Source organism: Lactuca virosa, chromosome 3 (assembly GCF_052849685.1).
Source record: "Lactuca virosa cultivar CGN04683 chromosome 3, Lactuca_virosa_CGN04683_v6, whole genome shotgun sequence".
Classification (NCBI taxonomy): Eukaryota; Viridiplantae; Streptophyta; class Magnoliopsida; order Asterales; family Asteraceae; genus Lactuca; species Lactuca virosa.
In genome coordinates, this window is record NC_136428.1 from 332,170,743 (window position 1) to 332,198,349 (window position 27,607).

The 27,607-nt window shown below is 36.7% G+C and overlaps 1 pseudogene; it reads left to right on the forward strand.

The window, feature by feature from the left end:
• Positions 1–363: 363 nt before the first annotated feature.
• LOC145164768 (putative protein S-acyltransferase 23) lies at positions 364–16,752 on the forward strand (annotated as a pseudogene).
• Positions 16,753–27,607: the final 10,855 nt, after the last annotated feature.

Consider the following 27,607-nt stretch of genomic DNA (forward strand, 5'->3'; position numbering starts at 1 on the left):
ATGATGAATGTAATCTATTTGTAGACATAAATTTAATGCGAATCTTTTTGGGGTTTTTTTTCTCCGGGTTGCAAAGGTAGCTGTTGACATGGTTCTGGCTGATGATAATTTTAGCACGATTGTGGCTGCAGTTGGAGAAGGCAGATCCATTTACAACAATTGAAAGCCTTTATCCGGTTAGTTAACCAAACACTACCATAGTTGAACGTAGTCTGAAACTAATTGCATTTTGTCCATTTGTGTCTGACAGGTATATGATTTCTTCAAATATTGGTGAGGTTGCTAGCATCTTTCTAACTGCTGCCATTGGGATTCCAAAAGGCCTGATTCCAGTTCATCTTATATGGGTGAATCTGTTTACAGATGGCCCACCTGCGAACAGCCTTGGGTTTTAAGCCACCAGACAAATACATCATGAAAAAAGCCCCTCGCAGGAGTGATGATATCTTAATTAGTCCTTGGATTTTATTCCGATATCTCGTAAGTTTTTAAAACCCTAAGCTTGCATTTGGTTTGTAGCATGATTTTGAAAAATAATGGAATTGTGATAAAATTATCATCATTAATACATAATATGAATTTGTATTAATACAACTCCAGATCAACGTTTTTTTTTACTTTTCAGTTTATCTTTAATCCTTGTCTCACTAGCTTATATTACCGATTCATATTATGTCTCATTCAGGGACAGAACTGAGCTATGTAGACTTGTTTTTTTAATAACTGGAATTAGTTGTTTTATGAGGTTATTATGCATCAAGGTGATTGAATTTAGTAATGAATTTTTTTGCAGTACATTGGAGAGGTTATTATGCATCAAGGTGATTGAATTTAGTAACTGGTCATCTTTTTGTGTGACATGGTTTATGTTGTATATATTATTGTAAGACTACAAATTTTACAAATTTGTCCCCATTCATGTTTCCTTCTCTTTCCCACCTATGCCCTCACTTTCTCAAATATTTTTCAAACATCATGTATCCAAATCCAAACAACACATAACTCAAAAAAAAAAAAAATAAGGACTGAATATATATTTTTTTGTTAGGTTGTACCCCTTTGCATTGGGCAACATTGAGAGGATTTTTGGAGGCATGTGTTGTACTTCAACATTCAGGGACAAACATGAATTAATGGTGAAAGATAGTATTGGATTTACACCTGCACAAATTGCAACAAATAGAGGCCATCGTCGTGTTTCTTTGATCCTTGTATGTTTCCTTTTTCTTTCTCATAATTCTTTTACCATTTATGAAAATTTATAATAAATATCTTTTTGTTTTTATGAAAATTATGCAGTCTAATGCACATCGTGCACAAAACAGTTGTTGGAAAGACAAATCTTGGATTAAAAAAAATCGGGGATATATGCTACGCCCCTATTTTGTTTTGTTTAGTATTTGTCAGCACATTAATCTTCATCAATTCCATTCTTTTTGGTAGGTATCAATAATTTATATTATTATTTAATCATCTTAAAATGATTTATTTTACTATACTAAATTACTAATCAAGATCCTCCCCATTTCATCTATTTTAGCTTCCAATCTTGTTAAGGTCACTGCTGTTGTTGGGCTTTGGGGATGGACAACTGTTACCCTTTCAATCGCCTCTTTATTGATGGTTATCCGTTGTAGCAGGTATATTTTTTATTTTTTATTTTTTGAAATATTTCAAGAAATACAACAAATTTAATAATGTTGGTTAATGTTGACTATTTTTTTTGTTCATAACTTTTTCAGTAAAGATCCTGGTTATGTGAATATGTCGGGAGGGATAAAGAATAATGTTGATGCCGAGGTATGCTTTCTTTCTGATTAATTAGTAAATCACCATTTTATCCTTACTCAAGAATTAGTGCTAAATAAATAAACTGACTGGTTTATAATTCTTCTTGTGACTTTATATGAGGTCCTTTGTTGACCATTGATTTGACTAACACTGCTTATTGGAGTGGAAATTGGTCTCAATTATGTCCTACTTGCAAGGTTTGTTAAAAAAGACTTTCTTTAATTTCTTTATTTTAATTCTTTTTTTAATCACACTTCAAATATATTATTATTAATATTTAATATCCTTTTATCTAGATAATAAGACCCATTCACTCCAAACATTGTCCTGCATGCAAACGTTGTGTGGAACAGTTTGACCATCATTTGTGACATCCCCTAATTTCTCGGCCAGAAAAGACCGATTTAATTTATGCTTTTAAAAAAAATCAGAGGAATCCTTTTAAAAGATGTTGCGGAATTGGTCCCCAAAACAAAACATGATAAAAGTTTATCAAAACCTTTCTTTAAGAAATATATATTTTCCTTTTATATCAAAACCTCGGGATGTCGTGTTCCGATACAGATCAAAAGCATAAACAAGACATTATAAGCCTTACAACAGTTATTTACAACTACTGGCCTATAATCCAAAAATGTCTCATCATCATCCGATTATGCTCGGGGTCCACTACCTCTAATATAAAAAGCTGAGTGGGTCAGACTTGGGAGTCTGGTGAGCATATAGGATTTTCAACCCACAATAATAATAAACTTATTAAATTCACCGATCAACAATAACCCTGATTATCCATTCCCGTTATCATCACTTTACGTCCCTAAACACCTATCACAAGGGACCTAGCCTAAGGATTATCATCGGGGTGGACACTACTGCTAAGGGGAGTCCTCAGCCATACATGTCCTAAAGGCAACCATGAGGGGGATGGAGTACAGCAAATGAACACCCAAGCTCATTAACACCTACAGGTTGCGAGCCTGCCAGCGTTCCATTGGACTGTCTAGAAAAGTCTGTGGTCGTCATCCATACTCCGCTAGATGACTGGATCACAATAACATCGAGGCCTCTCATCATTTTAACACACATCGGCTATTTCGTCTACCCATGTTTTACCCAACATATTTGTAGATAAAATACATATACAGTTTAAAACTTGTATAAAACATCTATTCAACAGTCACTTGAATTAAACAATTAATATAATTACACATAGCACATATTTTATAGAAAATACTTCATATCTAGGTGTAAGATGAAGGTGACTACACACTCACTTGATTTAATGATAATCGGGCAGCACTTTGTTTCCTAAAACGATCGTTTCTAATAAAACCGACAGTTTTATTAAGAAACCGGGCTCTGCGAGGGTCGGGCTTCAAAACCGAAAAGATAAATTTCTCGGGCTTCTCGGGCGCTTCGGGATGTGTTTAAGGTGTTTGGTATTATACCGGGGCTTTGGGGGAGGTTGGAATGGAAGAAGTATGGGTTTAGGGGTGTAAAATGACAATTTTCTAAATTATCCTCGGGAGGTCTCGCACCCCTCTATTTATAGGGGAGGCTTCGGACCAAGGTGGCAGATAAGGGAACACGCGGCTCGCATCCGAGGCTCCATGTGTCTTCTTCTGATTGGACCGAGGTCTAAGGTCTGAGGGGTGGGAGGTGGTGCCTGCGAAGCTCGGACAGCTGGTGCGACACGCGTCGGTGCGAGGTAAGGCGGCTTCGGATGCGAGGAGTCACCTGGGCACGCGTTGGACTCTCGGCTGCACAACGCATCAGTGACTAAGCTCCTTTGGACACGAGGCGACACGCCGCCTACTTCGGTTGGGCCTCCCTTCGGTCGAATCAGCAACGAGCACGTGGCATGCATGCGAGATTCTGGGTGATGTGGCCGAAGCCTGTCCATGCGAAATTCCTCAGATTTTGTGTTTTTCTTGATTTTTGTGCCAAAACTTCTAAAATCCATAACTTTCGCATACGGGCTCCGTTTTTGACGTTCTTTATATGCATGCGTAGGTAAAATTACGTTCTACAGCTTTCATTTAGACTTCGTCGGCTAATTTTGACTTTAATTTTAATATTATTTTTTAACGGACCGGGACAGGAAATCCGTTAAAAATTCATAACTTCTTCATCCGACGTCCGTTTTCGTCGGTCTTTTTACCGTTGTACTACTATTGATGATACCTTTGATTCTCGTTTAGGTCATGTCGGCTAAAAATCAATCGATCTAAAATTCAAGTTTTTAGCTGTCTACTGCTAAGCTGAAACTTAGAAAAGTCATAACTTCCTCATACGAAGTCAGATTTGGACGTTCTTTTTATACATACTCTCGGTTTAATGAACACTACGAATTTCGTTTAGATCACTAAGGCTAAAAAGTAGTTTATCAAAAACTCACTTTTTACGTCATTCGGCACCGTGCCGGTTTTGTCGCGAAACTTCGACAGGTCATAACTTCTTCGTTATAACTCGGATTTCAGTATTCTTTATATATCCGTAATCCTTGTCACGACCACTACAACTTTCTTAATAGATATCGGCTTTATCTAATATTTATTTTCGACGCTCATTTTTATTCTTAATTAATTAAATCCTAATAATTAAGCATAAAACACATAATTCACATAATATTCACATAATTCCTTTTCATTTCTTCAAAATGCGTTACAAAGGTTAACCTAGACTATTACGTCAATATTAATGCCTAGCCTAGAAACACGGGCGTTACAATTCTCCCCCCCTTAGGATGATTCCGTCCCCGGAATCACACATCAGCAAACAAATGCGGGTAGCGACTCATCATGTCACTCTCCGTTTCCCAGGTGAGATTTGGCCCATTTGTATGTTTCCAACGCACAATCACTAAATCGACCATCTTGCGTCGCAACTTCTTAGTCTTACGGTCAACGATTGTCTCAGGTTCTTCAATTAACCTCTTGTTTTCATCCAACCTTAATTCAGAAATTGGAATTATGTCGGGCAAACACACATGAAAGGTGTTATGAATACCCTCTAGTTCTTCCGGTAATTCTAGCTTGTAAGCTTGATTCCCGATCCTCTGAAGAACTTTAAATGGTCCAATAGACCTTGGACTCAACTTTCCCCTTTTAGCAAATCTTATAAGTCCATTCCACGGTGAGACTTTAAGTAAAACCGAATCTCCAACTTCGAAGGATATCAGTTGTCTTTTCTTGTCAGCATAGCTCTTTTGTCGATCTTGAGCTGCTAACATCCTTTCTTTAATCACTTTCAACTTTTCAGCAGTCTGATGGACTATTTTAGGTCCCATAAACTGCTTTTCCCCAGCTTCTAGCCAACATGACGGCGTTCCACACTTTTCTCCATACAAAGTGTGATAAGGTGCCATCTTGATGCTCGATTGGAAACTATTATTATAGGAAAATTCTACTAGAGGTAAGTGTTCATCCCAGTTACCTTGGAATTCCAGGGTACATGCTCTCAGCATATCCTCCAATGTTTGAATTGTTTGTTCGCTCTGACCATCGGTTTGCGGATGGTAAGCTGTACTCAAACACAACTTGGTACCCAATTCCTCTTATAGACTCCTCCAAAACCTTGAGGTAAAACGACTGTCACGATCTGATACAATCGTTAACGGAACACCGTGAAGCCTCACAATTTCCTTCACATAAGAATTCGCAAGTTTATCCATAGACCATTTCTCGTTGGTTGCTATGAAATGCGCACTCTTAGTGAAGCGTTCAACGACCACCCAAATCATGTCGTGACCGTTCCTTGTTCTGGGCAGTTTAGTCACAAAATCCATGGTGATGTCTTCCCATTTACCTATGGGTATAGGTAAAGGTTCTAAACTCCCATACGGTTTCTGATGTTGTGCCTTAACCCTAGCACATGTTACACACTCGGCCACATACTTAGCAACATCGAGCTTCATCGTCGGCCACCAGTAATAGGGTTTTAGATCCCTATACATTTTTGAACTGCCGGGATGAATCGAGTACTTGGTCTTGTGAGCTTCTTCCATTAGAAGGTCTCTTACTCCTCCCGTCTTAGGTACCTAAATCCTATCTTGGAATACCTTCAATCCTTGACCGTTTGTATCAACCACTAACGTTTTCCCCAACATTCTTCCTTTCGGTCATTTTTATCTAAAGCTTCCTCTTGAGCTTTCTTTATACTTTCCACAATTGTCGAGACAACTTCAATTCTCAATGCTCTTGGCCTTTTCTTTTCAAGGTTTACCTTCCGACTGAGAGCATCAACAACAACATTTGCTTTACCAGGGTGGTAAAGTATCTCACAGTCGTAGTCCTTGAGTGACTCTAGCCAGCGTCGTTACCTCATGTTCAATTCCTTCTAATTAAAGAGATATTGAAGACTCTTATGATCAGTGAAAAAATTACATTTAGTGTCATAAAGATAGTGCCTCCATATCTTTAAGGCGAATACTACCGCTGCCAACTTCAGATCATGAGTGGGGTAGTTCTTTTCATACTCTTTCAATTGCCTCGATGCATACACTATCACTTTATCCCTTTGGGTCAGAACACAACCTAACCCAACTCCAGATGCATCGCTATAAACTACGAAGTCATCAACTCCTTCAGGTAAAGATAGAATCGGTGCTTCACACAACTTCTTCTTTAACTTCTAAAAAGCTTCCTTATACTTCTCATTCCAAGTATAAATAGCTCCTTTGTGGGTCAAAGCTGTTAATGGAGTAGCGATCGAAAAAAGCCTTGGATAAACCTTCGGTAATATCCAGCTAATCCTAAAAAGCTTCAGATCTTCGTAGGACTTTCAATTGTAACCTTCGAGTTACAAAATAAATCTTTATTGAGGACTCCTTCTTCTTCTTAGAATAAGTACTTTCCTTCATTTATTGTAACAGACCGATGGGTCATGTTCTAATGATCTCTCATCGTGCAATGCTTAGACTCGGGTCTGTTAGAGACAAATTCCGGAACATACTATACCTTCCTTCATGTTCTAATGTGATACAATCACAGTTCAACATGTATCATTTCTAACTACCAACTTCTTTAATAACGAGCGCGATACTTCTATTGATCGCTTTGATCATCTTTCACTTCAATCTTCTGGCTTAAGTCAAATGCTACATCGAACTTGGTTCTCTGAACCACGTGACATACTCATCTTAGTCGGAATCGATTCGATATGACCTCTAAGGTCGGAATAACAATTATCTTCTTAGTCATTACCGAAACGATGGTAACGACAGACTAGAATAAGACAGAATCAATTACTAGCTCCTTGGTAACCTTGTGACTTTCCTTGATCCAAGTACGAGTCCTGTGCTTCCGGTAGTATAGGCCTCTACTACCATTCACACCTACTCATACTCGTCCCAAGTATTGTCTCGCAGTTCTCCAAGTCACCATACAAGAATTTCACACAGTCATTCAATTCCTCATATGACAAAACCAGGGCTTATTATTTCTTGAAACGATTACACAGAGGTTCAAGTTTACCCTATACTATGCCTCTAATAGGCTAAACCACTTGTTACTATTCACATTACTACTTCATAACTTTATCTTCGGGTATCAAGTCTTTACTTCTAATTCCTAGCATTGTTATTTGCTTCGTCGAGGATATTCTGAAATTCCCTTAACGTTGGCGGTGCGCTTGGCCTTGTTACTTCGTTTTTCTTCGGACAGTCCTTAGAAATATGGCCTTCTTCCTTACATCTGTAACTGTCACACCCCGCTAAAGCGGAAACACGAGGCGTGACAATATAAAGGGTTTCATAGCAAAAGTTAAAAGACAACACCAACCATAGTATTAAAAATCATTACAAATTTACAATGGGTTTGAACAACTTTTAAAAGAAATTACAATGAAAATTGGAATACAACACATGCGAATGCTCCTAACAGTGAAGTGTCCCTAAGTGCCACTTACTCGATGATTCCTGAAAAAGCATGTAAAACGAGCGTCAACTATAAAAATAGTTGGTGAGTACTCACAAGTTTAACAAAATAATATTGGTTCATGAATTGAAATCAAAGTTTTGATAAAAGTTTCCAATAATAAAAGTATATTGTTAAAAGGAGTAAATAAGTTTGTAAAAACTAAGTTCTTTGTCATCATGAGAGATAAAGTATGTTGCCCGAATAAGATGCAACATTCATATTCTCATGGAAGATAAAGTTCGTTACTCAAACGAGTAAACAAGTTTCATTGCTAAAATGAGCAATCAATTTTGTTGCTACAAGGAGCAAACAATTTCATTGCTAAAACATGTATATAAATTTTCAGTAATAAAAGTTCGTTGTTGTAATGAGAAACAAAGTTCATTTCTATAAATAATAAACAAGTTTATTGCTATAACGAGAAACGAGTTTGTATGTGTATGAGCAAACAATGAGTCTCAACCAAACCTATGACTGAAGCCCTATCAAGATCTATACTTATCGTTCCATAGATGAATATGGTATCATGCACTCCAGCAATAGGGCGAGTGAGGAGTTGTCAATTCCTAATAGCGCTATCCATAATGACCATTGGCTCAAAGAGTTAATGGTTAGAGATAAGGGAAGGGCCTTAGTACGATAAGTTCTCATGTTCCGTGTTGCATAGACATACATAGAGAGACATAGCAATAAAATAGCAATCATGTTTGATACAAATCAATTTAAATACAACATTCAAATAATAGTTTTTCGGGACATGCTTTTCCACCCCAAAACATAAAAACAGAAAATAGGGGAGTGCGTGAATACTCACAATATGCAAAATATAGCAACCAAGTTTATACGAGTCAAATAAATACAATGAACATAAATAGTTTAGGACATGCTTTTCCACCCCAAAACGTAAAAACCGAAAATAGGGGAGTGGTGAATACTCACAATATGCAAAATATAGCAACCAAGTTTATACGAGTCAAATAAATACAACGAACATAAATAGTTTAGGACATGCTTTTCCACCCCAAAACGTAAAAACCGAAAATAGGGGAGTGGTGAATACTCACAATATGCATTGAGATGATGCAAATTGTGCCTTGACTACGCTCCACTCGTACCACTATTGATTCCTACAATAATGGTATTTGCTAGTGAGTCTCTAATCGAAATCTAACACTAGTATACTTACTACTACAATAGAATTATGCCAATAGTGTGTCAAAATTTAATATTGACAAGTTACAAACATTTTTCTGTGAAAATTTAATTTCAATGAATCAATTGTTATATAACAATTTAAGTGGAAATTTCCCATTATTGAAATGCTAATATTTAACATTTTAAGAGGTGTTCCAATGATTAAATATTCAAAAACTAAATTAATTTAGTTCTAAAATTTCCCAAAGTTTTCAATTTAGTTTTAATTGAAGTCAAAGACCTCAAGATAAATTTTCTTGAATTTTTGATTTGTCTGACTATTTTTCACGATTTTAGTTTCCTGTAATAACCATAAAATCATGAAAAATACTAAATAGTTAATAAAAATTACCAAACTTCAGATTTTGGTTCTAAATGTACTAAAAGACTTCTAGATAAATTTTCATGGATTATGAATATGTATAACCATTTTTCATATATTTAATTCTCTAAATAGATACAAATTCATGAAAAATAGAAATCAGTTTCCAAAATTACCCAAACTTTTTGTATTACTGTTATTAAACATTATTAAGCTGGGAAAAATATAAAAATTGATTTCTAAACTGTTTAACCAAAATTTATGATTTTTGAGCATTTATTCTAATAAAAATTGAAATAAATAGGAAACAGTTTCCAAAATTGCCCAAATTTTTTGTACCACTTTTATTATACATGTAGAAGCTGTGAAAAATATAAAATATATTTTTCAGTTAGTGTTGCTATTTTTCCTTGTTTAATCCTCTTAAATAATCATTAATTGAATAATAATTATTAAACAGTTAAAGTAAATTATCAAAAAATTTGTACACTTCATTTACAGAGTAAATAATCTAGGAAAAATACCAAATGTGATTTTTATATACTGAAATCCGATTTTGTGTATTTAAGTGTATTTAATCTTAGAAAATAGGGGAAAAATAGTATACAGAAGAGAAAAATCATCAAAAATGTTATGTAGCATCCTAATGTACTACAAGGTGTTCTGGTAAATTTTTATGAATTTTGGATAGGCAAAACTATTTTTCCTGTTTTTAGTCCATAATATACACAAAAATAGGGGAAAAATAGGAATACATTATGAAAAATTCTGAAAATATTTTTCTAAGTCTTCCACAGAGATTATAAGCTGCGAAAATTATTATATAACCTTTTCAAATTATCTAAAGCGGTTTTATGATTTATTGGGGCTAAACAAAAAGAGAATTCAAAACCATATTAAACAGTAACAAAAATCGATGAAACTTAATGAGCGATGATTATTTAGCATAGGGATCATCCACGAATTTAACTAGGATTTATAGACCCCAGAAAGTATTTTATATGATTTATTGCCCTATTTTCTTGCATTAATTATAGTAATTCGAGATAAATGAATTATCTTCTGGAAATTTACAGAGCATCTTATTTTGTTGATGAGAATCTGGGAAAAATCGGATTTGGTCAGAAAAGGAGTTTTAGATATTTATTTGGAAATAAATCCTTCATGAACATATTTGAAAGCTTTTAACAACATACTTTGATGATCTAGCATCTAAGCTTGAAGATCATCACATGCATGTTTGTTTGAAGACCATTCATGAGTTTGAAATGTTCAAAAATCGTTTTTGAAAGAAAACTTAGAGTGAATGTGGTGATTTTACACCAAAACTTGTAGAAAAGTGCATTTTCATGATCTTGACTTAGGTTTAGGTCCTTGGATTTCACCATTTACAACATGCATGTTGTTTTTGGGTGAAATCCTACCACCATCATCATCAAAACTGAAGTGAATGAACATGCACACATATTTTCTAAGAGAAAGGTGTAGAAGAAGAAGGAAATGCAAGAAAAACCTTGAAAACATGGAGGAAAATGAAAGGAAATCGTGTTCTACCTTAATGAAAACCACTAGATGATGAAGATTTTGAGTTTGAGGTGTCTTCTTGGACTTATTCTCTGGAAAATTTCGTGGGTATAGAGAAAGGAAGAGAGAAAATGGTGTGGTGAAGGTAGAGAGAAATGATAGAAAATGAGAGAGAAGGTGGAGTGTGAGAGAGAAAGAAGTGATTATGTGTTTTGGGAAGGGGGGAGTGTCTTGGGAAGAGGGTGGCCGGTTTTGGGGGATAATAAAGGGTTTCCCTCTCTTTTATTTTTATAAAAATTCAAATCTTTTATAAAAATATCAACTTTTTATAAAATATACACTAAAATCAAGTTTTTATTCATAAAACCTTTATTTTTGATTTATAAATTAAGGGTAATGTTAATGAGTTAAATTTTATTTGCCTTGAATATATTATACTAATTTTTAATTATTATAAGATAATATTACAAGGTTTATAATTATTTTTATAGAATTTTTAAGGTTAAAGTTTGGTAATATGAGTTTTTAGGGCATTTAGGGTTTTTGAGAGTTTGTAAATCTTTGGATATCAAAATTACTTGAATTTTGAGACTTCAAACTATTTTAGAGTTTCATAACTCTTATTCAAATTAGAAATATTGTTTGTAATTTATTTTTATTGATTTATTGGCATTCTATGTAGTGATTCCGAGATTCAAACGAAATTGAGGAATCAAGTATACTAGTCCTAGTTTTTAACTTTGACTTAAGTTTCTATGAGGCTCCAACCTAATTTCTACTACTAGGTCAAGTGCATAATGTGTGTATATGATTCATGAAAAGGTGTTCGACTCAAAGAGTGACCTAAATATGGATATTCACTACAGTTACGTAGTTGTAGAATTCACATATCAATGTGAAATCTAAGTACACTATCCATTGATTCTAATTGTTTCCAAGTTTCTAGTAGGTTATAACTTAGTTTCTAGTTACTAAGTCTAGTATGTGTAGTGCCTATTTGTGCAACTAAGTCTAGTCAAATCTAGAACCGACTCGAATTTTGACGGTTGTCACAGTAACACACCCCCTTGGGAATCGTACACTCATTGGCGTAATGCCCAATTTCTCCACACTTGAAGCAATTCACCTTCCTGTCATTATTCCCAGAGTGTTTATTTTTGCACTTCGCGCACCATTTTCCTTTACCTCCTCTTTTTCCAGACTTTGAGAACATGTTGCTCTTGTTGGACCTTGAAGACTCCTCAAATTTCCTCTTCTTGCCAACTTCAACCTTGTTGGCGGTCCTGTCATTGATTATTTCTTCAATAGACTTAGCAACCCAGATATTTGCCCCAAGAGCAGATGCCTGAAGTACTGGCATAGTAAGTTCATCCTTACTTTGTTGAAGTAAACGTTTTGTCTCTTCCATCTGTTGATCCAACATCGTGCGCACCATTGCCTGTACCCCAGTCATCATGATTGACTCAGGCTGCGGATTATCGTTTCCGAATCCACTTTGAGTACTCGCCATTTCGATCTATACAACAATCGTAGGTGAATTTAGATCTTTATTTTCGATAGACGTTAAATCTTCGTTATTACTCCGCAACGTTTACATGTTAGTTCTAATATCGTAGCCATACGTTTAGAATCCTACACACATAAGATTTCCAAATCCGATCAGCAATAGACCATAGATCCGAACAAATAATGGCATATATGACAAACATATAGCATTTAGCACATAAAAGCATTTTAGGCATCTTTCCTAAAATAGACTAGTGCTCGTGTCTAAAATATGGTAGACACTCATCTCACAATCATCACTTAGCATTCTAAGTTTAAGTCTAGAAATCCTACAAATTCCTAGTTCGCTTAAACTAATGCTCTGATACCAACTGTGACATCCCCTAATTTCTCGGCCAGAAGAAACCGATTTAATTTATGCTTTTAAAATAAAATCAGAGGAATCCTTTTAAAAAATGCCGCGGAATTGGTCCCCAAAACAAAACATGATAAAAGTTTATCAAAACCTTTCTTTAAGAAATATATATTTTCCTTTTATATCAAAACCTCGGGATGTCGTGTTCCGATACAGATCAAAAGCATAAACAAGACATTATAAGCCTTACAACAGTTATTTACAACTACTGGCATATAATCCAAAAATCTCTCATCATCATCCGACTATGCTCGGGGTCCACTACCTGTAATAGAAAAAGCTGAGTGGGTCAGGCTTGGGAGCCTGGTGAGCATATAGGGTTTTCAACCCACAATAATAATAAACTTATTAAATTCACCGATCAACAATAACCCTGATTACCCATTCCCGTTATCCTCACTTTACGTCCCTAAACACCTATCACAAGGGACCTAGCCTAAGGATTATCATCGAGGTGGACACTACTGCTAAGGGGACTCCTCAGCCATACATGTCCTAAAGGCAACCATGAGGGGGATGGAGTACAACAAATGAACACCCAAGCTCATTAACACCTACAGGTTGCGAGCCTGCCAGCGTTCCACTGGACTGTCTAGAAAAGTATGTGGTTGGCATCCATACTTCGCTAGATGACTGGATCACAATAACATCGAGGCCTCTCATCATTTTAACACACATCGGCTATTTCGTCTACCCATGTTTTACCCAACATATTTGTAGATAAAATACATATACAGTTTAAAACTTGTATAAAACATCTATTCAACAGTCACTTCAATTAAAAAATTAATATAATTATACATAGCACGTATTTTATAGAAAATACTTCATATCTAGGTGTAAGATGAAGGTGACTAGACACTCACTTGATTTAATGATAATCGGGCAGCACTTTGTTTCCTAAAACGATCGTTTCTAATAAAACCGGGAGTTTTATTAAGAAACCGGGCTCTGCGAGGGTCGGGTTTCAAAACCGAAAAGATAAATTTCTCGGGCTTCTCGGGCACTTCGGGACGTGTTTCAGGTGTTTGGTATAATACCGGGGCTTTGGGGGAAGTTGGAATGGAAGAAGTATGGGTTTAGGGGTGTAAAATGATAATTTTCTAAATTATCCCCGCGAGGTCTCGCACCCCTCTATTTATAGGGGAGGCTTCAGACCGAGGTGGCAGATAAGGGAACACGCGGCTCGCATGCGAGGCTCCCTCTGTCTTCTTCTGATTGGACCGAGGTCTAGGGTCCGAGGGGTGGGAGGTGGCGCCTGCGAAGCTCGGACAGCTGGTGCGACACGCGTTGGACTCTCGGCTGCACAACGCATCAGTGACTAAGCTCCTTCTGACACGAGGCGACACGCGGCTTGCTTCGGTTGGGCCTCCCTTCGGTCGAATCAGCAACGAGTACGTGGCATGCATGCGAGATTCCGGGTGACGTGGCCGAAGCCTGTCCATGCGAAATTCCTCGGATTTCGTGTTTTTTCTTGATTTTTGTGCCAAAACTTCTAAAATCCATAACTTTCGCATACGGGCTCCGTTTTTGACGTTCTTTATATGCACGCGTAGGTAAAATTATGTTCTACAACTTTCATTTAGACTTCGTCGGCTAATTTTGAATTTAATTTTAAAATTATTATTTTTAATAGATCGGGACAGGAAATCCGTTAAAAATTCATAACTTCTTCATTCGAAGTCCGTTTTCGTCTGTCTTTTTACCATTGTACTACTATTGACGAGACCTTCGATTCTCGTTTAGGTTGTGTCGGCTAAAAATCACTCGATCTAAAATTCGAGTTTTTAGCTGTCTACTGCTAAGCTGAAACTTAGAAAAATCATTACTTCCTCATATGAAGTCAGATTTGGACGTTCTTTTTATACATACTCTCGGTTTAACGAACACTACGACTTTCGTTTAGATCACTAAGGCTAAAACGTAGTTTATCAAAAACTCACTTTTTACGTCATTCGGCACCGTGCCGGTTTTGTCGCGAAACTTCGACAGGTCATAACTTCTTCGTTATAACTCGGATTTCGGTATTCTTTATATATCCGTAATCCTTGTCACGACCACTACAACTTTCTTAATAGATATCGACTTTATCTAATATTTATTTTCGACGCTCATTTTTATTCTTAATTAATTAAATCCTAATAATTAAGCATAAAACACATAATTCACATAATATTCACGTAATTCCTTTTCATTTCTTCAAAATGAGTTACAAAGGTTAACCTAGACTATTACGTCAATATTAATGCCTAGCCTAGAAACACGGGCGTTACATCATTGCCCCTGGATCTCAAATTGTGTTGGAAATGTTTTTTTTTAATTTTTAATTTTTTGTATTTAAACCTTTTTAACTCAATTGTAATTAATCTTTTTTTCTTCAACATGTAGCATATACATATTATTGCAATTTCTTTTCTTTTTTGTGCAGAAGAATAAATGGGACTTCTTTGTGTTTCTATTCTTGGGAACTCTGACTTCAGTGATAAGTGTAGTGGTTGCCATTCATAATATGTTCCTATTCTAAACCAATAACTCTGCTACCTGTCTTTTTTTTATTATTATTAAATATCTATATCCCATAAAATGATAGGATTCATCATGTCATTTTTAAACAACCTGGTGCTGCCACCTTGCTTTTTTTTTATCTTACTTGTTGCTAGAACTTTGATCATGATACAAGCCTACCAGGTAATATTCCTATTATACCCTTGATTAAAACCAAATCGTGAGATTCTGTTAAAGGGTATTATAGTCAATACACTTTGTAACATTGGGTCAATGTTAAAAAACGGTTTTCAAGAGAAAGAATGGAGCTTTTTATAATCTTGATCATCAAAGGTATGTTATCTGAATGCAGATTAGTCGAAATATAACAGGGATTTGTAGTAATTTGTTGATTACTGTTTTCAGGTTGAGGTTCTTGATTTAGGAAAAAGCGTTCTTGATACAGTACTAGAACTTGTAGAAGATTGGAAACTTGATTGTATTGTCCTTGGTAAAAGATACTCCTTTAGACAAGTCATTCACAAACAAAGGGTTTTGGGGAGGAAGGTGGGTATATGTTATCACTTTACCTTTAAATGTTTGTCTGTTTAATTTCGCAATGCCTTGTTATGTATTGTGTATGATTGGACTAATTGTGGGAAGCTATTCTTATTTGATTTTTTATTGATATTTTTTCATCTGGGGTTAGTAATTGATCATACAAATACGTCTCGTTATTATTCTATGAATGATTGGAAGAAAGAAGGCATCAAGTATGTTATGGTTAGTTTCTAAATACTTTCTACTCATCAATTTCTAGAATATGGATAAATTATGTTTAAAGGTTATTTGAGAAAATGAAAGAAAAAACAAACGAGGGTAAATTTGTAAAAAGTTAGGACTTAAAGAATAAAGGGAAAAGTCAATAAGTCATCAAAGTCCCTCACAGGTGTAATTTCAGATTATTCACAACTTTTAGACACCCATCCCTCATCCTTTAGCAAATGGAACCAAAGTTGGAAATAAAATCAACTCGACATGTATACCATCTCTTGAATCATTCTTGTGTATACATGAAGAGTAAAACCAAAAAAAGTTTTTCAAGAGATTAAGCCTCATAAGACAACATTAAAGAATAAAATTAACTCAAGTATGTGATGACAACAAGTTGTTAAAACTAGATTAATTCTCAATAATAATGATAGTTCAATAGTAATTATCAAATTATAATATGGGTTTATTTTCTAATTCTCTAACTTGATTACTTATTTTTTGTAGCTTATGGGAAACATACTTTACTACTATTGGAGAACCCATACAATTGTGGTGACTGAAGATGGCATCTCTTGACTCTTTTCTGGAATATTTCAATTCCTCTGTTGTTTTCCATGTGAGTTTTGTGTCTTTTGACTCTTTTCTTTAAATTTTCAATTCTTTTGTTGTAACTACATGCTTTTGGAATGAATTATCTTTCTTATTTATTGTATTTTATTTTGTACAGGTATGTGCTGTATTGAAGCTTGGATTCTTAGAAAAATGTATGTTACTACTAATGTGTTGATGATGAAAACAGGTATCATGTGGAAACAGAAGCATAACATTAAGAAGTAGAAACAAGAAGGTGTTCCTTAATAGCAATGTAGTATTAGGTTATATAGTTAGGGAAAACCTCTTAATAACAATGTACAATCGGATCCCCATAATACCAATGTATTACAATTTTTTGACATGATGTTATGGATGAAATTTATTGTTTTGGTATATATTTGTTTCCATATTTTTGTATTATGTGTAAATGAGTATCGTAAAGACGTGTCGTAAATGTATATCGTAAATGGTTGCTGAAGTTTATGACACACAAATGCGTGTCATCTTCATTTATGACAGTGGCTTTAATGATACGCAATGCGTGTCCTAAATCTGCGTTGTAAGGTTACGACATGCAAATGCGTGTCGTCTTCCTTTACGACAGAGGCTTCCCTGATACGCATTGTGCGTCATAAACGCCCGTCGTAAATGCGTGTCGTAAATGCGCGTCGTCTACAGACGACGCGCAAAAGCGTGTCGTCTCTCGTTATGACAGGGCCTTCCTTGACACGCATTTGCGCGTCGTCTGAGCGTTTTACGACACGCATTGCGCGTCGTAAAAGGCTGTTTTTCTAGTAGTGACTTTCAAGTGTGTATGGATTTATTTTGTGTAATGTCACTCATCGTGCTATTAATACTTTGAATTTATGTAATCTATGACAATGTACTTGATGTGAACAATACCAGTTGTAATATGTAATGTTGGTGATGAATGTGTTATGTTTCATGTATATTCATTGTGATGATATTTCAATTGATAGTCACACGAGCCCTCGGACGTTTCCGCCGTCTGGTTCGGGGGTGTGACAGGTTGGTATCAGAGCATTGTTTATAGTGAACTGACATATCTAACCATACATGATATGCAACTATAAATACAATGGGACTAAAACACTCTGAATAAAGTGCGTACATTAAAACTATAACATTAAAAGTCTCTAAGGGAAATGGAACACTGTGATTAAACCCGGGCAGTTTTGTATTCATATTGGGGGTAAATATAGCATGATCAACTATATTTATTCAAAATATGACCAACATGTGTTTGGGAGTAATTATGGCAAGAAATTGAACTAGAAGCTTACCTCATATCCAAAACTTCTCAGGAATTCAAACATAAATAATTAAAATATTATAGGAGTATTTTTGGAAATACTATATGCATACGTGATTTATTTTACAACGTCTTACACCCCTTTTACACACTTCTCACTCCCAGCTTCTCGCACAACCACCATGGATGGAGCGTATTAGGGCATTCTTTTCCACCAAAACCTAGTGGCTCACAGAGAGATTGAAGAAGACCCCGTGGTATGACTCGAGGCAGCCTCTGACCTTGAGGAAGAGGAGTATACAGACATGGACTACGAGTTTGATGAGACCGATGATGACGAAGAGGACGCTAACAACACTGACGAAGTTTCCGACGAGCCTCCTACCACAGAAGTGCATCAGGACCACCCTATACCGCCAAGGGGCTCCATTAATGGAACCCGCTCTTCGGAAGAAGAAATCGCCGCACTTCGACAGCAGCTACTGGTAATGCAGACGCGATCTATGCAAGCGGAACAGGAAAGAGATGAGGTCATTATAGAAATGACCGAGATGGCTACTTTAGTAGCACAACATTTTGGAATATGATATCGCTATTGCTGTTAGACGCATCTCGTCATGATTAGGTTTCACTCCCTCACTTACTAGTATCGTTATGTTTCCTTTTATGTGTATGCTACTTTATGTACTATCGACATGTTTAAGTGATTACACTACTCATAGGGTCGTCATACTGTCGGATTATATGTTTTCCTATGTACTGTATGCCTTCTGGCAAATTTTCATGTATTAAAACAATTAGTATTAATGAAGATGCTTTATGTTTTTATCATGATGTTGTTATCTGCTATGTGTTTTATTTCCTTGTTTTATGTTAATGCATGGAATTACCTAAATCCACACTCGATACGCAGAGTCTATGGAATTCTAAACTCGGAATTCAATATGTACTCAACATCCTTACATTCTTTGACAGAAAGATGCCTCAAAGACCCAACCGTGGAAACAACGCAACACCAACCCCGCCGGAGATAAACTCGGTTGCATTCCAAGCAGCAGTGTCCGCTGCGGTCACTGCAGCACTTGCGCAGATTCGCAATGGAAACAACGGAGAAGGCAACAGACAGGGAACCGGAAGCACAAATCAAGGAACAAACCACGGAGCCACACGAACATGCACCTACAAGGATTTCACCAATGCCAAACCTCGAACCTTCAATGGAACAGGAGGTGTAATAGCCCTGAAAAGGTGGATTGAGAAGGTGGAATCAGTTTTTGAAATTTGCGGATGTCCGGATGGATGCAAGGTCAAGTTTGCGGCCTGCACATTCACTGATCAAGCTCTCTCATGGTGGAATGGCCACATAGAGGCAATGACGCTCCCGGTGGCGAACGTGTTGCCATGGGAAGAGCTTAAAGAAATGATGCTGGCTGAATACTGTCCAAGAGACGAAATTCAGAAAATGGAACAAGAATTGTGGAACCTCACGGTTCAAAACTACGATATCGATGCATACATAACCAAGCTTAGTGAACTATATCTCTTGTGTCTCGGAATGATCACCTCATAAGGGAAAAAGATTGAGAGGTTTATCTGGGGATTGACTGCACCTATCCAAGGGAATGTGATTACGGCAAACCCTGAGATGTTCGACAGTGCCAAGAGGCTGGCTAAGAAATTGTATGATCACGGCAACAAAAAGGGTGCCAAACAGTAGAAGTGGAGGTTAAGAAAGAAGATGAGAGCAAGAAAGGGAAAAACAACAAGCAAAAAGGAAAACAGAACTCCAAATCATCAAAGAAACAACAAATTGTGACTGTCCATGCTGCAACTCAAGCTACCACCACACCACATGCTCCAGCCTCATCCACACCAAATGCTCCAAAGCACTACTTAGGAAATCTCCCCAAATGTAACAAATGCAACTTCCACCATCAGGGGGAATGCAGAGAGATGATTTGCACAAGGTGCAACCGGAAAGGCCATACAGCAAAGTACTGTAGGAATCAGCTTCAACAAAACTCGACGCCAAACAACAACAACAATAAAAACTACAACAACAACAACAACAACAACAACAACAACAACACCAATGCTGGGGCCAGTCATACCTGTTACGGATGTGGGAGAACCAGGCATTTCAGGCGTAATTGCCCCAATGCTAACAATCAAGGAGCTGGAGGATCGGGAAGAGTTTTGACTTTGGGACAGGGTGAAGCAGTCCAGGACCCTACCGTTGTCACCAGTATGTTCCTAGTTAACAACACATATGCATGCATCTTATTCGATAGTGGAGCAGAGCGAAGTTTCGTTAGTAAGAAGTTTAAACATTTACTAAAACAACGACCCAAGAAGCTCAATGAAACCTTCATGGTGGAAATGGCTAATGGGAAGAGTGAATCAACTAAAGATATCTACATAGGATGCACGTTAACACTAAACAACCACTCTTTCCAAATAGATTTGATGCCTGTAAATGTTAGGAGTTTTGATGTGATTTATGGCATGGATTGGTTAAGCCCCCATCATGCTGATATTATGTGTCACGAGAAGGCTGTTTGCCTTCATCTTCCCAATCACGAAACCCTAACAATCTATGGAGATAAACCCGGCACAAATCTTCGCCTTATCTCGTGTATCAAGACATAAAAGTGTCTACACAAGAAGAACTATGCATTCCTCACTCATGTCGTAGATAAAAACAAGGAAGAGCTAAACATTCATAACATCCTAGTGGCGTGTGACTTCCCAGATGTGTTTCCAGAAGATATTCCAGAAATACCTCCAGAAAGGCAAGTCAAATTCCGAATCGACGTCGTGCCTGGAGCCACTCCGATCACCAAATCACCCTATAGGTTGGCTCCCGCTGAAATGCAAGAATTATCAAGCCAAATGAGTGAACTCCTGGATAAAGGATTCATAAGACCAAGCTTCTCTCCATGGGGAGCTCCGGTTCTTTTCGTTAAAAAGAAAGACGGATCCTTCAGGATGTGCATTGACTATAGGGAATTAAATAAGCTCACAATCAAAAACCGGTATCCACTTCCACGAATCGATGATCTATTTGATCAGCTTCAAGGGGCTAGTTACTTTTCGAAGATAGATCTGAGATCCGGTTATCATCAACTCAAAGTCCGAGATGAGGAAATTCCTAAGACTGCTTTCCGAACTCGCTACGGTCATTACGAATTTGTCGTGATGCCCTTCGGTCTGACAAATGCCTCCGCTGCATTTATGGAACTCATGAATCGAGTCTGCCGCCCATTCCTTGACAATTTCGTAATCGTTTTGATCGATGATATTCTCGTATACTCTCGAAGCGAAGACGATCATAGCCAACATCTCCGACAGATGTTAGAGACTCTGTAGGCTAAAAAGTTGTATGTGAAACTCTCCAAATGTGAGTTTTGGATCCGCAATGTAAATTTCTTGGGTCATATTGTTAGCAAGGAAGGAATTCATGTAGACCCTTCCAAGGTCAAAGCCATTAAAGGCTGGACAAATCCGACGACACCAACGGAAATTCGCCATTTCTTCGGTCTTGCAGGATACTACCGAAGGTTCATTCAGAACTTTTCCAAGATAGCCAAACCCCTCACCACATTGACACAAAAAGGCGTACCCTTCAACTGGACTGAGAAGCAAGAGATTGACTTCCAAACCTTGAAGCAAGCCCTCTGTAGTGCACCAGTGCTATCATTACCGGAGGGAACCGAAGACTCCGTAGTCTACTGTGATGCTTCAAATCAAGGGTTAGGTTGTGTCCTTATGCAACGCGGGAAGGTAATTGCATATGCGTCCAGGCAGCTAAAAACTCATGAAATGAATTACACCACCCATGATCTCAAACTGGGGGCAGTGGTCTTCCCCTTGAAAATTTGGAGGCACTACCTTTATGGTACCAAGTGCACCATTTTCACCGATCATAAAAGCCTCCAGCACCTTTTAAATCAAAAGGAATTAAACATGAGGCAGCGGAGATGGGTTGAGTTGCTAAACGATTACGAGTGTGAGATCAAGTACCATCCAGGCAAGGCTAACATGGTAGCCGATGCCCTGAGCTAAAGGAGTATTCAAGTCGTCACGTGAAGACTCTATCAATCACCAACCAATCTCATCTAGCCTCACAGATCAAGGAAGCCCAATTGGACGCATTGAAACCGGAGAATGTCGCTAGTGAATCACTACGAGGAATGGATAAGGGATTTAAAGTTAAAGAGGACGGAACTCACCACTTCATGAACAGGATCTGGATTTCCAAGATTGGGGGATTCAGAGAAGTAGTCATGCATGAAGCCCACAAGACGCGATACTCTATTCATCTGGGGTCAGATAAGATGTATCTGGATATCAAGCAACATTATTGGTGGCCTAATATGAAGGCAGAGATAGCCACTTATGTGGGCAAGTGTCTTACTTGCGCCAAGGTGAAAGTGGAATACCAAAAGCCCTCGGGATTATTGCAACAGCCAGTGATACCCGAGTGGAAATGGGAAAGGATAACCACAGACCTCGTGACAAAATTACCAAAGACTGCAGACAGATTGGATGCTATCTGGGTAATTGTCGATAGACTAACAAAATCCGTTCATTTCCTGCCAATAAAAGAATCCTGCAAGATGGAAAAGCTGACCCGAATCTACATCAAGGAGATCGTGAGACTCCATCGAGTGCCAATGTCTATTATCTCGGATCGATATAGTAGGTTCACTTCAAGATTCTGGCAATCTCTTCAGAAGGCAATGGGAACACAACTAGATATGAGCACTGCCTTGTTGGATTAATGTCTAAGTCCATAACTATAATTGGTAAGACTTGACCCGACCCGACATGGTCTATTTGGGTTGCATGGCATCATGCATTTGGATAGACTATAATGAGAGAAATAACATTTAAGGTTGGTTAATATATTATAAGTTCTAATATATTAATAAGGTTATTTAATTAGTATTGATCAAGAATTAATTTGGAATTAATTAAGTGATCAAAAGGAGACTAATTAAATATATGGGTTGATTGTGTAAATCATTTATTCTTATATATGTGGGCTTGTGATCCAAGATTCCTTATGTTGGACTAAGTCCATGGGGTGACCCATGGATACTCCATGGAGGTTAAAATCCATGGAGCATAAGGAATGGGTAAAGTTATGAGTTACATGGTGTAACCCTAATAGCCACCATATAAAAGAATCCCATGGCTCAAGAAATCGTGCACTAATGTGTGAGTGTGAGGGCTAGACGATTTCAAGGAGTGTTCAAGTTTCTCTCAAGTTATTCCAAGTGTATTTGGTGTTGTGTGAACCATTTGAGGTGTCACACTTGGGGCACTAGGCACTCAAGCTTCATGAAGACATTCTACATCAAAGAGGTATGTATTATATCTTGTTATATTTATTATTTTGTATGCTAGATTAGGATAATACCTTGGATGTTCATAATTGTATGTATAATAGAGAAAACATAGATCCAAGGTATTTAGGGTTGCATGTACACTTAGGAGTGTTAGAATGCTCATAACCCAACAGTGGTATCAGAGCCTAGGCTTGTTTTCTTGTTATACTTGCAAAAGTAGCTGAAAAATCGAGTTGGATGCATATATTCGATTGTTTTGGCTGGAATTTGTATTAGTTTGTATGTTCATGCTATTTTCTTGAAGATTGATGATTTGAATTATCTTGTTCTTATGAGGTTCTTAGATTAATAAAAAAGTTGTGTGAAATAGTTGTTTTCAATCCATTTTAATCTAAGAGTTGATTCCAAAGTGTGTTTTTGTAACTTGTCCTCAAGTTATATGAAAAGTCACATTTAAGAATCATAAAACTCATAAAAGTTGGCAAAGGTTACAAAATGAAGAGTCTAGTTCTAATTAAATGGTTTTATGACTCCATAACTTGTCCTCAAGTTATGGAGGTTCAAGAGTCTCTTCATTAAATTAAAAAAGAAAGTGTAACCTTAATTAGTTCCATAAGTTACAACAAAAAAAGTTATTTTTTTTATTAATTAGTTTAAAGTCTTCCATAACTTGTCCTCAAGTTATGGAACTTGAAGAGTTTTTTTTTAATTAAAACTACTTTAAACTCATAAGTTATGGAATTAATTAGTTTTGAATAGTTTCAAAACTTGCCCTCAAGTTTTGGAATTTGAAAAGTTTTCACTTATGAATACTTTAATTCCAAGTTAGCTCTTAGAATTTTAAAAGTTAAAATTCAACCCTTATACTTTATAATATTATAAGTTAATAATATTTATATATATGTATAAGAGTAAAGTCAGTCTTACCGTTAGTAGGCCTCATTCACGAAGCCGGTCTATAAGGGGGGTATAAGGTTACTGCCTATAAAATGGCAGTTTAATGGGTGTCCACTCTCACCCACCGCTTCCTTGACTGGTGGAGGGTCGTTAGCCGAACGGGTAGGACAAGGACTATAATTCTCCTTTCATTAAAAGTATTAATGATAAATACTAAGTAACTAAACTCTTATTAATACCCAATCTTAGTTACTTAGGAAAATGTGAATTTGGTGCTAACCCATGAAATTACACTTTGCACTTTGCTTAAGTCGTTAGTGGAGCGTGTGTGGTTCACCGGCACACTAACCTGGACTTAACAAGGTAGGCAAAGGGTAACTTAATATTTATCATAGTATCGGTGGAGCGTGTGTGGTTAACCGGCACACTGATTAAGGGGTAAATATTAAGGGTACCAAGTATATTTGCATGGTTATTCACACCTTGTTTTGTGTTCCTCGGCATCCCAGTCATAAAACCTGAAGGGCACACTCGAGATTGAAACATGCCTTTGAACAGTTCAATGAATCTCAAAGATCTAGGACTTTCAAATCCAATTAAAACCTAATAAATTATTTCATTTTTCATGGTGGAAATTGGTGAATCGTCATTCACCTACCTTCAAATATTTTATAGCTTGGATTACGGCATCCCTCTTCTAAGTTATAAAATAGTTTGTTGGGTCCTAGCCTTAATATTTCATATTGGGTGTCATATTAAGGACTTTAAATCAACTATCTTGAATATCTCCCAAAAAGATGTCTGGTCTAGACATTTATGATCTTCCCAAATCTCTTGAAACAAGCTTTCCTAAATGAAGATGATGTCCCATGGATATCAAACTTCTTTCACCTCCTCCAATTATTCTCCCTAACCCACAAGTTCCTAAAAAGTTTAAGGTCACTCAAGCCCTATTGGCAAGGCAAGGTCTAGGTGTGATCACATCTTGGAGATGTAGTCACATATTGACAATCCGGGAGAGTTGGGTGTCAAAGTCTTGAGATAGTTGGTGGCTCAACTACTTTCTAAGTCACATAGTGAGTTCTTTTAGGAATCCTATGAAACAGACTAAGACAAGACCCTTAATGATCTTATCAATTTGCTAAGATCAACTTCCTAAAACGCTATGGACATTGACAATGATGACATTGGATATCCAGTAAAGCTCTCTCTTCCCAATGGAAAGGGATCGGCCATAGTCAACTCGGTTGACCCAATGGTAAAGAAAGAGGCGAAGTCTGAGATAGTCCCATTATCAAGGGTCCATAGGTAACTATTGCCAAAGGAAGGGGCATTGGTTACGAAGCTGCCAAATTTACCTAAGGATGTTAAAGTCAATAAGTTTGGCTCTACTTCAGGTAAAGTCCATTGTCTAACTCTATTAAGTACATGTTGATTCTGATCGCGAAGATGGATTTCAATCGCATGGTTCGGTGATCAGAATTTTGGGCTATTACTTAAGAGTTATGATATTTATATTGCTTAGGAATAGATAACAACAAGGTTTTCATATGGATTGTAAGGATAAGTTTTTCCGCAAAGTTTTAAAATAAAAGAAAAAGGTTTTGATTTTATTTATTTTAAGTATCCTTACAATGGCATTTGTGAAAAGTTGTTGCTTATAAGATTCCATTGATAGCAATATTGGAAAAATGGATTTGATTCTTTCGGTTGTGGTAGTGTCTAATATTACCAAATAAGGAAAGATTCTCATCACCCAAGGTTCAATTGGACCGAAACTTGGAATCATGCAAGTTGTATAGTTTGATGAATGAGAACTTTCAGCTTGGAAAATTAAGACTAATTCCTTATGTGAATAAGGAAAGGACTAAGGGATCGAGTACACATTCTTGTGCACTGGTCAAGTCCACCACAAAAGATCAACAAGACTATTCGTCATGATTTACTTAAGTTCAGTAAATATGGTTATACTTATAAGTTTAAGTATAAGTCTGTAGCATTGGAGAAGTTTCAATGTGAGACAGAACGAATAAGAAGAATCAAAGTATGGCAGATAGATAAAAGTTTCTCAAATCTGAAAAGATGGGAGAGTACTTTAGTATCATGTTTATGATCATCTTAATGATTAAGATACCATATCACAATTGGTCCTCTAAAGTCATCTTAGTGCATTCTTATGACTAAGAAGAGGAGTCATGAATTGTTGAAATGGTTAAATCAAAAAGATGAGTCATACTTCGTTCCAAAACAATTCTTAGAGTCATACTCCAAGATTGTAACTTGAGTGACATATCTTAAAGAGGGTTTGTTAACACTAGTCAAATGTAAGAGTAAAAGGTTATCTACTCTTGTACATTTGAAATTGGTAAGTTGTGATGTTTTAGATAAAACAGAGACCAACTTAGGCCAATTGTGTAAAGTGTTATTCTTGATAAAGAATCCGCACTATCTCTTGAATATTTGACAAGGGAGTCTTATATGTTAAGAGGACAGTGGGAGTCTTAAAGCTCTTGAAAGTTTCAAGACTTAATCAAGAATAAAACCTAAAGTCCTTCACTAGCACACGACTTGAGGTTTATAACCTATCGTGTTGAAATTTTTGTGCCTATTCAAGTTGGCTTTGCATAGGAGTTCTGAGAGTTCTCAATTGGTTGCACAACTACTTGGAAGCAATGGCAGGCACCTAAGCTGCCAAATGGCAAGAATTTAAGATTGCACAAGTTTAATCAATATGAGTTTGGATTTGTCACTAACCTTGTCTTGTGATTATGGTTTTGACAAAATCACATGGATAAGAACACATACACTATTAAATCTAAGTGTCACAAGGTTTCTCTCTGATTCATGAAAATGATGGTGAGGAAACACTTTCACTAAGTAGATTTTAGCTAGATAGTAATTGTGATATTTGCATTCTCAAAGTCGTTAGTGGAGCGTGTGCGGTTTACCGGCACACTAACATGGACTTGTGAGAAGTGGCAAAGGTCTAAACAATTGAGACTATGATTACGGCATCCCTTTTCATAGTTCTAAAATTGTTTAGACACACATGTGAGCTATCTAAGAGAGGTGTATGATTTTGATAAAGTTTTATCAAAACAATCTAGTATCAGAAATCTGAACTTTGGTAAGAAAGTCAGCTGATTTCTGAGTACATGTCAAAGCTAGTGGGAGCATAAGTGTTATGCTAATAATCATCATGTTAGTGGGAGCATGATAATTATGACAAAGGTTGCAAGTTAGCAATGTTAATTATAGAAAACAAAAGTTTCAATTCGTGAGGTTGCAGGGGTTGAAAAAGTTGTTTTGCTATAATTAAGGGAGAGGAAATTATACTTCATTTCAATTCTAAAAGCTTAGATTGAGATTTTAATCGTATTTAATCAAGGATATATATATGAATTTCATGTTGGAATGGCTCAACATAAGGAAATTCTATATATGGGTCCATTATTTGCGTTCTAAAATTCGATTATGATTACGGCATCCCTTTTCATAATCTGAATTTTGAGAACTTGGCAAATTGAAATGGAAATATTATAGCAAAAGACTGGTTTAGTC